General features: G+C 36.2%; 1 non-coding gene across 1 annotated transcript; it reads right to left on the bottom strand.

The window, feature by feature from the left end:
- Positions 1-5,366: 5,366 nt before the first annotated feature.
- Positions 5,367-5,473, bottom strand: LOC111719694. The gene has a single exon (XR_002769707.1). It is a non-coding gene; the product is annotated as a U6 spliceosomal RNA (small nuclear RNA).
- Positions 5,474-11,594: the final 6,121 nt, after the last annotated feature.

Raw genomic sequence — 11,594 nt, forward strand, 5'->3', positions numbered from 1 at the left:
TTTCCTTCTCTGAAAAAGAGGGAAGTGAACTTTTAGTTCCTTCTAGATCTAATATTTGGTGACACTATTACAACTCCAATTATCCCTTCCACATAGAGGAAGTTAGGAGGCTAGTGTCCTGTGATCTGGAAAATTAGCATAAAGATTTTTAGCCCATCTAGGGGAAGGGGTGGGGGGAAGAGAGGGAGAATTGGAACACAAGGTTTTGCAAGGGTCAATGGTGAAAAATTATCCTTGCATATATTTTGAAAATTAAAAGATTCAATAAAAAGGAAAAAAGGAAGGAAGGGGAAGGAAGGAAAAAGGGAAGGAAGGGGAAGGAAGGAAAAAAGGAAGGAAGGAAGGAAGAAGGAAGGAAGGAAGGAAGGAAGAAAGGAAGGAGGGAGGGAGGAAGAAAGGAAGGAAGGAGGGAGGGAGGAAGAAGGAAGGAAGGAAGGAAGGAAGGAAGGAAGGAAGGAAGGAAGGAAGGAAGAAAGAAAGAAAGAAAGAAAGAAAGAAAGAAAGAAAGAAAGAAAGAAAGAAAGAAAGAAAGAAAGAAAGAAAGAAAGAAAGAAAGAAAGAAAGAAAGAAAGAGAAAGAAAGAAAGAAAAGGTTTTTTGGACCTCTCTTTGTACAAAAGAAGAAATTTGAATTTTTTTTTCTTTTTGTTTTAAGGGGTTTTTACAGTATCTTATTGTAAAATTTGGATTAGGTATTTGACATAGGCTCTATGTCAACGCTAGCCTTTTAAGACTGTCCCATTAATTCCCATTTAAATTAAATTTCCATTTAATTTTTTATGATGACCCCTTGACATAGCAAAACCTCAATAGGGAAAGTTGGGTTGTGGAAAGATAACTGCAGAATGCACATAACACTGTTTTAAAGTACTATTTGATATGTCAATTATTTTTATGCAAATACATCTTCTGTCATTATTGAACAAGCCCATAATATTTCTGCTTATAAACATTTCATTAGCCACTAGTTTGTGGTTGAATATGTTATAGAACATTCTGAAACTGGATTTATGTTTTTGAACATCCATAATTCATATTTTTTGCTAATAAATAAAGGCCTTCTTTCTATCTCGTTTTCCCACTCCCCCCACTCAGATTCAAGGTCTCATGGTAGACAAGATTACTATTCTTTCCTGTTATAAATTAAACAAATCCCTTCCTCTATTTCCAAAGATTGGTTCCTGTTATCAAGAGAACATTAGGTTCCCCATACAGGAGAACTTCAAAAGTCTTTTGAAAATATTTGGATCACAGTTCTGCTATTGCTGGTTTGGATTGGAATATGAGACTTTATAAGAATTTTACTAAATTATTTCAATTCATAATAAGTCATAGGGACTCTCATCCAAGTGATCTATGGAGAGTTGTGTCTGACTTTTAATGATCCCTTTGACACTTTCTTGGCAAAAGCACCTGAGTGGTTTGCCATTTCCTTTTCCAGCTCATTTTATAGAGGAGCTAACAGGGTTAAAAGATTTGCCGAGGGTCACATAACTGGTGAGTTTCTGAAGCTGAATTTGAATGCAGGACATTCTGACTCCAAGCCATGTACTTTATCCACTGTGTCACTTAGCAGAGTTAGGCAACTGAATTTCAGTGATTGTCATAAAATTTTAGAACCCCCCCCCCCCCAGAAAATAGCTTCTGAGATCATTTGGTCCAACCTCTTCATTTTCCAGATGAGGAAACTGAGGTCCAAAGAAAGGCTGCAAGGAAGCTACAGACACATGGTTAGAGAAGTAAGGTTTTGTATTTGGAATAGAGGTCACAGTGTGGTACTGCAGACCAGGGAAAAATCTAAAAACCTTACCTCCTGGATCTCCAAAGCCACTGTAGCCACTCATTCTTAAGCCACCCCTTCCTGGTTTGTTGGGACAACAAGGGAAGGATATTTCACAAATCCTCAAATAAGAACGTCCCCCAAATACCGAGGCTCTGGTGGAAGGAGGAGGGGAGATCTGTAGCTACTGCTCTCCTATTTAAACACGTGGAGCTAATTTGAGGTTTGGTTTTTGGTTTTCACTAACCAAAGAGAAGAAAATATAAAACAAACAGGTGTAGTGTATATTAACCACCCACTCCCACACCCTAGACTTCAAAATCAGTTTCTCCAAAGCCCTCCTCCCCAGCCTGTCTACTGTGGGACTGAATGCAGCTGTCCAGACCTGACACCTTCATCCCAATCAGAGAGGCCCTGGACATCTAATAAAGATATAAGCTAAGGAACATTTATGGTACCTCGTTTAACTCCAAACACAGCCTTTTCTGGTGAGTTAAGTGTAAAGGAATCTGAAACACACAGATTTAATTTCCCATGAAATGCATAGGCTTTAAAAACTAAAAGGGGGCAGGGGTAGGAATAGAATACATTTTGGATTTTATCAAACCTGAAACATTTGAAAAATAGTTTGACATGTTTAACAAACCCAAGACCCAGCTGGTTTCATCCACCCCTGACACATGAGTTCCCTGCCAGAGCTTCATCCCATAACCTCCCTCCTCTCACGACCACCACCCCCCCATTTCTATCTTTGAGATATTCTCAGGATATGGGAAAAAGTTTTAAGAAACTTTGTTTTAGTGTGCAGTCTCAGAATTAAATCCCATGATTCCCAGAATGCAAAGCTCAACAATCAAATTTCCAAGCAGAACAATCAATTATTAAATGTAATACAGAAGGGGCCCCTTTCTTACTCCATACATCAGCTCCCCAGGTGCTTGGGAGACCTGCCTGGAGCCCTTAGGGAGAAAAGATTTTTGACTTTTTTCTCAGGCTCCTATCCCCCCCCCCCCATACCCGGCCCCCTCCTCCATGCAGGCTTATTTCCTAGTTCAATTCCAAATGGCCCAATGTATTTTTCAGACAGAGCACAGCTGGCTTTTTAGGTCCCAGGTAGCAATATGGAAGCAATTGAGAAAGAAAGAACACAAGACTCCTGGGTGTCATTTTCAGAAAAATCACTTTCTAAGCATCATTACATTTTAAAGCGTGCTTTTTGTGCATCTCCCTGTTGTCCCCTTTCTTCCCAATCATTCTTTCTCTGAGAACTATTCTTACTAAAGCCTGATATTATCCCTTAAAACATATACTAGGTATTCATGTTCCTGTAACAAAGTCTGACTCCAAAGTGGGTTGGGTTTTTTTTTTTAAGTTGCTTAAACAAAACACAACCCTGGCAGCAGCTGGGGGCTGCTGGGATTTGTGAGTCCTGTTTTAATGCATGGCTTCTTTCATAAAACCAGAGGGAATTTGGTGGAGACCTAAGGGGATGAGGTTGGGGGAGGGAGGTTGAGAGGCGTGAACCTTTACACTCCTAGTGGGACTTCAGAAGAATTTACAGCGGTCTTTTCTGGAGACCGTTAAGGTTTTATGGCCTTAGTACCAGCAGTTACAATACCCAATGGAACTCAAAGCTGAGGGAGTCTCTACCCAGGATCCTGAAGCTCCCTGATAGCTGGAAGATGGCCAATTGCACATGAAAAAGTTTACTTCAGGAAGAGTGGAGGCAGCCAGCAAGTTGGAGGAAAAGGTCAAAAGGAAAAGGAGAAAGTCAGAGAGAAAATCTAACAGGAGGTTAGGAAAGAAAGAGGTTTTATCTGCTCCAAAGAGTATCCCCACTAATGGACAGAGGAAAAATGGCCACTATGTTTCCACAGGTGGGAATGGAATAGGTTATGGTTTTCATTTTACCACTCAAGTCTCTTGTATGTCAACAGTCCCCAAGAACCTCTCTCCATCATCTAAATTCCCTGGAAACTTTAGCTAACCACCTGGAATCCTGGGAATTTACAGAATCCTACTAGCAAAGGTAATTAATTGTTAAATATTTGGCTAATTAGCATTTATGTAGCTCTTTAACATTTTGCTGAATGCTTTACAAATATTACCTCTTTTTCCCACACAACCACTCTAAGAAGCAAGTGCTTTTATTGTCCACATTTTACAGATGAGGAAATGGAGGCAGAAAGCTGTCAAGTGATTTATTTAGGGTCATACAACTAGTATCAAAGACAGATTTGAATTCATGTTTTTCTGACTTCAGGTTTGCATCTCTACCCAATATTCTACCTACGTATCTAAGAACACTGGATTTAGAGTCTGGAAGATGCGTTCAAATCCTAACTTAAACACTTACTAGATGTATGATGCTAGTTAAATTATATAATCTCTGTTTGCCTCAGTTTCCTTCCTTGTAAAATGTGTAGAAGATGTCCTAAAAGTCTTAGTGCACTTTTAAATTTTTAGAGCTTAACATTTTTGGGAATACCCTGTACCACCAAATTCACAGAACGATTGCGAAGCAAATTAGCATATGTGTCTATGTCTATATGGCAGCTAAGTGGCAGGTAGATAGAGTGACAAGCCTATCTGGCCTCAAACACTGACTAGCTGTGTGACCCTAGACAAGTCACTTATCCCTGTTTAGTTTCCTCTTCTGTAAAATAATCTGGAAAAGGAAATGGCAAACCATTCCAGTATCTTTGCCAAGAAAACCCCAAGTGGGGTCATAAAGAATCATACACAATAGAAAAATGACTAAAATCCACACACACACACACACACACACACACACACACATATATATATATATATATATATATATATATATGTTTTATGTCAGCTATTATTCTTGCCTCTTTTAGTGAGAAGCTATGTGACATTTGATAAAGAATCATCTTCAAGGTCAATGAAGATCATAGATTTAGAAAGAGAAGGGACCAAAGAGCCCCCCCTCACACACCAATCCAAACTGTTAATTTTACAAATAAAGAAATTGAAGCCTAGAAGGATTAAAATTCCCTTTCTAACACATATCAACTCTGTGACCCTCAGGAAGTCAACTAATCTCTCAGTGCCTGAAGCAGTTCTCTAAAATTATCATTTTCAGAGCTGGAGTTAACTTGCCAATTGATCCAATTGATTAAAGGAGTTTCCATGACTAGTGGATGAAGTCTCTTAACTTCCCCTCTAGGAATTTGCATACTATACCACTTGGTGCATATATGTTTAGTATTGATATTGCTTCATTATCTATAGTACCCTTTAACAAGATATAGTTTCCTTCCTTATCTCTCTTAATTAGATCTATCTTTTTTTTTCCTTGATCTGAGATCAGGATGGCTACCCCTGATTTTTTTACTTTACCTGAAGCATAATAGATTCTGCTCCAGCCTTTTACCTTTACTCTGTGTGTATCACTCTGCTTTAAATGTGTTTCTTGTAAGGAACATATTGTAGGAGTCTGACTTTTAATCCAGTCTGCCATCTGCTTCTGTTTTATGGGAGAGTTCATCCCATTCACATTTATAATTAAAATTGTTAATTCTGTATTTCCCGCCATCTTATTTTCCCCAAGTTATACATTTAAAAATGTGGCACATTTCACGAATTTGCGTGTCAGCCTTGAGCAGGCGCCATGCTAATCTTCTCTGAATCATTCTAATTTTAGTATATGTGCTGCCAAAGCAAGCACCAGGTCAAGCTTTTTAAAAATTATTAACTCAAAATGTGAAGATGACTGCAACAACAACAAGAAGAAAATAGATGTTCAATAGGAAGGAAATAAAGGAAGGGGGAAAAAATTAGGAAGCAATAGTATGGGGAGGATAGGGAGAAATACAGAATCTAAGCAGGGTTGCTGAGAAGGCAGCTGATAAGAATCAGGCAGTGAGAGAATGAATATGGAAATTGTCAAAGTTCTAAAAAAGATTTGTAACTGGAGATAGAGAGAACAGGAAACATGTTAAAGGGGCCTAGGAGTCTGGAAATCTGTAGGGGTTGATTTGCTGGCAAACAATACTTTGGAAGAAACTAATGGGTCCTGAAAGCTAGAATTTTGGAAATATTGAAGAGAGATAGTGACTGAAATTCTTTCAGAGAAATGTAGAATCTGATCTTACCTTTCTTATCCATCTTGTTTCTTCCTTCAAATACAGTTTTGTTATTATTCAGTCATTTTTCATTCATGTCTAACTTCATGACCCCATTTGGGCTTTTCTTGGCAAAGATAATAACAAAGAAAGTTTGCTATTTCCTTATCCAGTTCATTTTATAGATGAAGAAACTGAGCAAACATGATTAAGAGGCTTGCCTGGGGTCACGCAGTAAGTGTTTGAAGTTATTTTTGAACTCAGGGAGATTAGTCTTCCTCAATCTAGCCCTGGCATTCTATTCACCGTATATTCCACTGTACCACCTAGTTGCCCTCCTCAAACCCATACCAAGTCCTTCATTATTGAAAAGTACACTATACCCCCAACATTATATTCATCCAAGCTCATAGAAATTCTTGTGACGCAAAGTCTAGAATCCAGCACAATGAAGGTGTTTAATAAATGCTCGCTAATTGAATGATCTAAAAATCAATCTGATGACCAATTTTGATAGACTTGGTTCCTCTCAACAATACAATGATCTAAAACAATTCCAAAAAATTCATGATAGAAAATACCATCTACAATAAAAGAAAGTACTATGAAGTCTTAATACAGATTGAAGCAAACTATGTTCATTTTTTTTTTAAATGTTTTTTGCTTTTTTTAAGGAATGGGAAACTGAGTGGATGCCCATCATTTGGGGAATGGCTGAATAAATTGTGGTATATAAATGTAATGGAATATTATCGTTCTATGAGAAACGATCAGCAGGATGATTTCAGAAAGGACTGGAGAGACTTATGTGGACTGATGCTAAGTGAAGTGAGTGGAACCACAAGAACATTGTACACAGCAACAAGATTATGTCATGATCAATTCTGATGGAAAGTGGTTCTTTTCAAAATGAAGTGATCCAAAGAGAGGACTGTAGGAACTGAATGTGGCTCACAACATAGTATTTTCACTCTTTTTGTTGTTGTTTGCTTACATTTTATTTTTTTTCTCTTTTTTCCTGTTTGATTTGATTTTTCTTGTGCAGCAAGAGAACTGTATACATATATTGGATTTAATATATATTTCTACAAAGTTTAACATATACTAGACTACTTGCCCTCTAGGGGAGGGGATGCAGGAAAAGTGAGAAAAATTGCAACACAAAGTTTTACAAAGATTAATGTTGAAAAATTATCCATGCATATGTTTTGAAAATAAAAAGCTTTAAAAAAAATGAGGTGATTCAGGTCAATTCTAATAGACTTGTGAGGGAGAAAGCCATATGCATACACATAGAGGTCCAGGGGACTGAATGTGGATCTCACAACATAGTTGTTTTTTTTTTTTTTCACCTTGTTTGTAGTTGTTTGCTTATTTATTGCTTTTATGTTATTTTTTCCCTTTTTGATCTGATTCTTTCCTGTGTGGCATGATAAATGTGGAAATATGTATAGAAGAATTGCACATGTTTAACATAAATTAGATTACTTGCTATCTAGGGGAGAGGATGGGGGAAGGGAGGGAGAAAAATTTGGAACACAAGGTTTTGTAAGGGTGAATGTTGAAAACTATCTTTGCATGTGTTTTGAAAATAAAAAGCTATTATTTTTAAATTTTTCTTTCTCATGGCTTTTACTTTTTGTTCTGATTCTTTTTTTACATGACTAATGTTGGAATATGTTTAAAATGATTGTACATATATAATCTATATCAGATCATAGGAGGAAGAGAAGGAAAAAATGGAAATAAAAACCTTATTAAAATAAATGTTGAAAATTAAAATATAAATATATACACAAGAATATGTGTATATATATATGTTACATTACATATATACAAATAATAAAAACAGATCTTAGCAAAAAAAAAAAGAAGAAAAGAAAGGAAAAAGCAATCTAAGGGTTTCAGGTTACAGAGCATCTGAGTCACAAGGGTGACTCTCTTTCAAGTACCCTGACAGGTTCTGGGAATGATAACTGGGTAATCAACAAACAGACAAACAAAAAAGTCCTTGAGAAAGAAGATAGTTGTAGCTGTTATAGCTCTTCAAATAACACTATTTCTATCATGTCTTTTCTTCCCATCCCCTAATTAGTAACCTCTTCTCATCTATAACACATAGCAATATTATTTGTGACAGTTGTTTTCAAAGTTTTTCTGGTGTTTACAACAGTTCTGGAACAAGTGTTGGGATCCAGGGAATCTTGGAAGAATAGGAAGACTGAACCAGAAACATTTGATTTTTTTCTCAAATCATTTTCCACTGGTCACAGAAACTTTCCATGATCATTCACTCCTTCACACAAAGAGTTCTTATTTTTATTGGACCCTTCTAGCCGATATTCTTCTTCATCCTTGCCTTCAACAAGTGGTCATTTAGAAAGCAGGTGGTGAGGTTATTTTAACCTAGATTTTACTTAATTAAGTTTGGAATCAGAATCCCTAAGAGTTAAAAGAGACCTGGGAAATATTTTATTCTGAACTTCTTGTTTTTCAAGAAAGGAAACTGAGGCTTAGAGGTATGAAGGGATTTTTCAAAGAGCACATAAAGTTTACAGCAAAGCTGGAATTAATAATAATCAAGGTCTTATGTATCCAGTTCTCTATTTAAGAAACACCCCCCCCCAAAAAAAAAAAGTCAAGTGCATGGAAAGAAACAAAAATTGAAAGTATTTTTGTATCCAGGATGAAAAGAGAAATCAAAAGCTGAAGAAGAATCTTTTTTTGTTGTTGTTGTAAACTCAATTCTTACCTGGTGAACGTACCTATTAGGAAAATTCAGCATCACATACCTATGAAATGCTAGTACAATTGTGTATTTCGAAATTGAAAAAAAAATAGAATAAAATCATAACTAGACATTTCTTCACCTGGGACAAAGAAAACTGAGGAAAATGATATAACAGGAGCTTGAGTAATGGTACCTCAGGGTTGGTAGCAGCATTAAGCAGTAGTACAGAATATCCAGAAATCATCAAGTAGGAGATAGCTCTGGCAGGGAGGGATTGTGCCCACCCCTGACCTTCCATTCCTAGCAGACACTGGCATCCTAAGACAAATCCCCACTCACTCCAAGTTAGCTTTCTGCCTAGGAACATAAAAGAGTTGTTTTGCTTCCTTTATGGGTTTAAAGATAATAAATAAATAGACATTTAAATCTTAGAAACTAAACTAAGACTTGGTACTTTGAGGTAGGCAAAACTGGGCAGTGGATAAAGGGCTAAACTTGGTAGCAGAAAGTTCTAAGTTCAAATTCCATCCGAGAGCCTCGGTTTTTTCGCTTGTAAAATGAGTAAAGTTCCTGTAAAATCCCTTACAATTCTAAATCTCTGGACCCTGTTCCATACAGATAATACAAAGTAGGAAAAGATCTGATTTCCATACCCCCACAGGTTGTTTTTGTTTTTCTTGTTTGTCCTTCATTTTTGACCAACAAAGACCTCACAAGATGATGTCTTAACTTGCTCATGTAAGTTAAGTTAGAGTTAAGTGAGACAGTGTTGCACAAAGTTGTCAGCATGGTACCTTCATAAGTATTTAAAGCTTTAAAGTCTAAACCTGGGCATTCAAGAGAGAGCTAGAAAGCAGAAGTTAACTTGGAACTCAGGATCCCACTTCAACTTTTTATCCCAGAAACTTACAAAAATTGGACAAACTAAAAAACTATTAACTTAGTCTGGAACCTAAAAATAACTAAAAGTCCTGATGAATTTGAATTGTAGGTCATATGTTAACAAATTGTTCAAAATACTCTTCCCAGTTTACCCAGCTATTTGTTATCACTGGTCATGACAAAGGATGAGTTGAGAGACAAAGAATTTACAGTTATATCTCCCTTTTCTCTTTTTAAATAATATTTTGTTTTTTTCAATTACAAGTAAAGGCAATTTTAACATTTAAAAAAAATTTTGAGTTCCAAATTTTCTGCCTTCCTCCTTTCAAACAGTAAACAATATTTAAATTATTATATATGTTATATAAATATATATATATTATATATAAATTATATATGTAATCATCTAAACATATTTCCAAATTAGCCATGTTGTGAGAGAAGAAATTATATGTTTCTTTTTTCAAAAGTTTCTAAAGAATCCCTTTTAAGAATTGAATCCATTTTATTTAATATTTCAGTAGTAAAAAATGCCATACTCTGAGGACATTACATGTTCTCAAAAATCCCCTTCCTATATTTTTACAATAATATAAGAGCACTAAGAAATATCCAAATTAGATGAAGTAGATGAAGGATTGATCTTAAATTCAATTCAAGTCCTGACTCTGATACCTACTAAGGTATATGACCATAAACCCAGTTTTGGATTTCTCAGTATTCTGAGGATATTCTCTAAGATTAGAAATTGCAGATGTTACCACACAAGGACTTCCCTACACTGATGGAATAATAATCTGGACATTCTTTCCTTTATCATCCATTACCCCATCCTTGCCTCCCCTACCAAAAAAATAAATAAAAATAAAAATAAAATCTGAACTTCTCTGGTCTAGAGATCTAAGAACTTGTTTTCTATTGTTAATTCTAGTACCCAGCATCTCAGTAATACAAGAATGATAACTAAAACATACATAAAATGATGCTTGGTAGGTCAACAAAGTCACATGAATTCAGCCAACTGCCCTCCAACATTCATTAAAGATGAAGATCAAATATAACATTCATATATTCATTCATAAAAATAAAATTCATAGGCATGGGACTAAGGGCAGACTCTCGCCATCTGACACACCACACCTTCCCTCTCTGGCCCTTCAGTTATCATATAAAATCAGTAGTAGGCTTGTGGATTCTGGCTGCTTGCCTCAATGTAGGTAAGGAAGGTTATTGCTATGGAAAAACTAATAGTTTTTTTCCATTGGAACAGTGATAGGACCAAGTGAATTTTTTTGTCTTCAGTATTGGAATACTGTACTCTCTTGTCCAATTAATATGTAAGGTGTATGGCTTCCATACAAGATGTTTATGTCCAAATGGAATATCTATATGCATAGATACATCACTTGAGGGGAGACATTGATGATATCTCTTGAATTCTGCTCATTTTTTCCAAGGAAAACTCCAATTTATACCTAGAGAGAAAGAGCCATAAAGCTAGCTTCTCTTTTCTTCTCTTGGAGAGAATATTACAATTTTATCTTCTTACTCCCCTAAATCTTGCTTGTCTGGAACATGTTTGGTTCATAACAAAAATCTGCCTTCCTCACAAGGGAAGGAGGGAGGGCCCCCTAAACTTCTACCCATAGATTTGGCCCCTTCCAATCAAACACTGATTATACAATAAAACTATCATAAATAATGAATAGAGAATAAACCTTTTCATCCATGCTGATAACAAAAAGAAACTAGAAAAATTCCCCAAATTAGAATATACCAGAAAATGCAAAAAGTAATTGAGTTCTGTAACTGGGAATGAGATAGATCTCTTTCAAACAAGAAAGGTCCCAATCTTATCCAGGGGAAATTTCCCAAAGTATCTAGGGAGGCAAGATGGAGGTAAGAGCATATTGGAGAGCTGGGTTCCCTTACTGAATGAGTCTTTTTTCTTTTTCCTCCATGGAGTCCATCTTGAAAAATGTCTGAATCTCCCTCAAGAAAGGAATAAAGAATGCATGTTTTCTCCCCCCCGCCCCCTTCACAGACATGCAGTGTATTCTGGCCTTCTCTCCTACAATTAAGAAAACCTTGTTAAAAAATGCTCCAGACTG

Source organism: Sarcophilus harrisii, chromosome 3 (genome assembly GCF_902635505.1).
Source record: "Sarcophilus harrisii chromosome 3, mSarHar1.11, whole genome shotgun sequence".
NCBI lineage: Eukaryota > Metazoa > Chordata > Mammalia > Dasyuromorphia > Dasyuridae > Sarcophilus > Sarcophilus harrisii.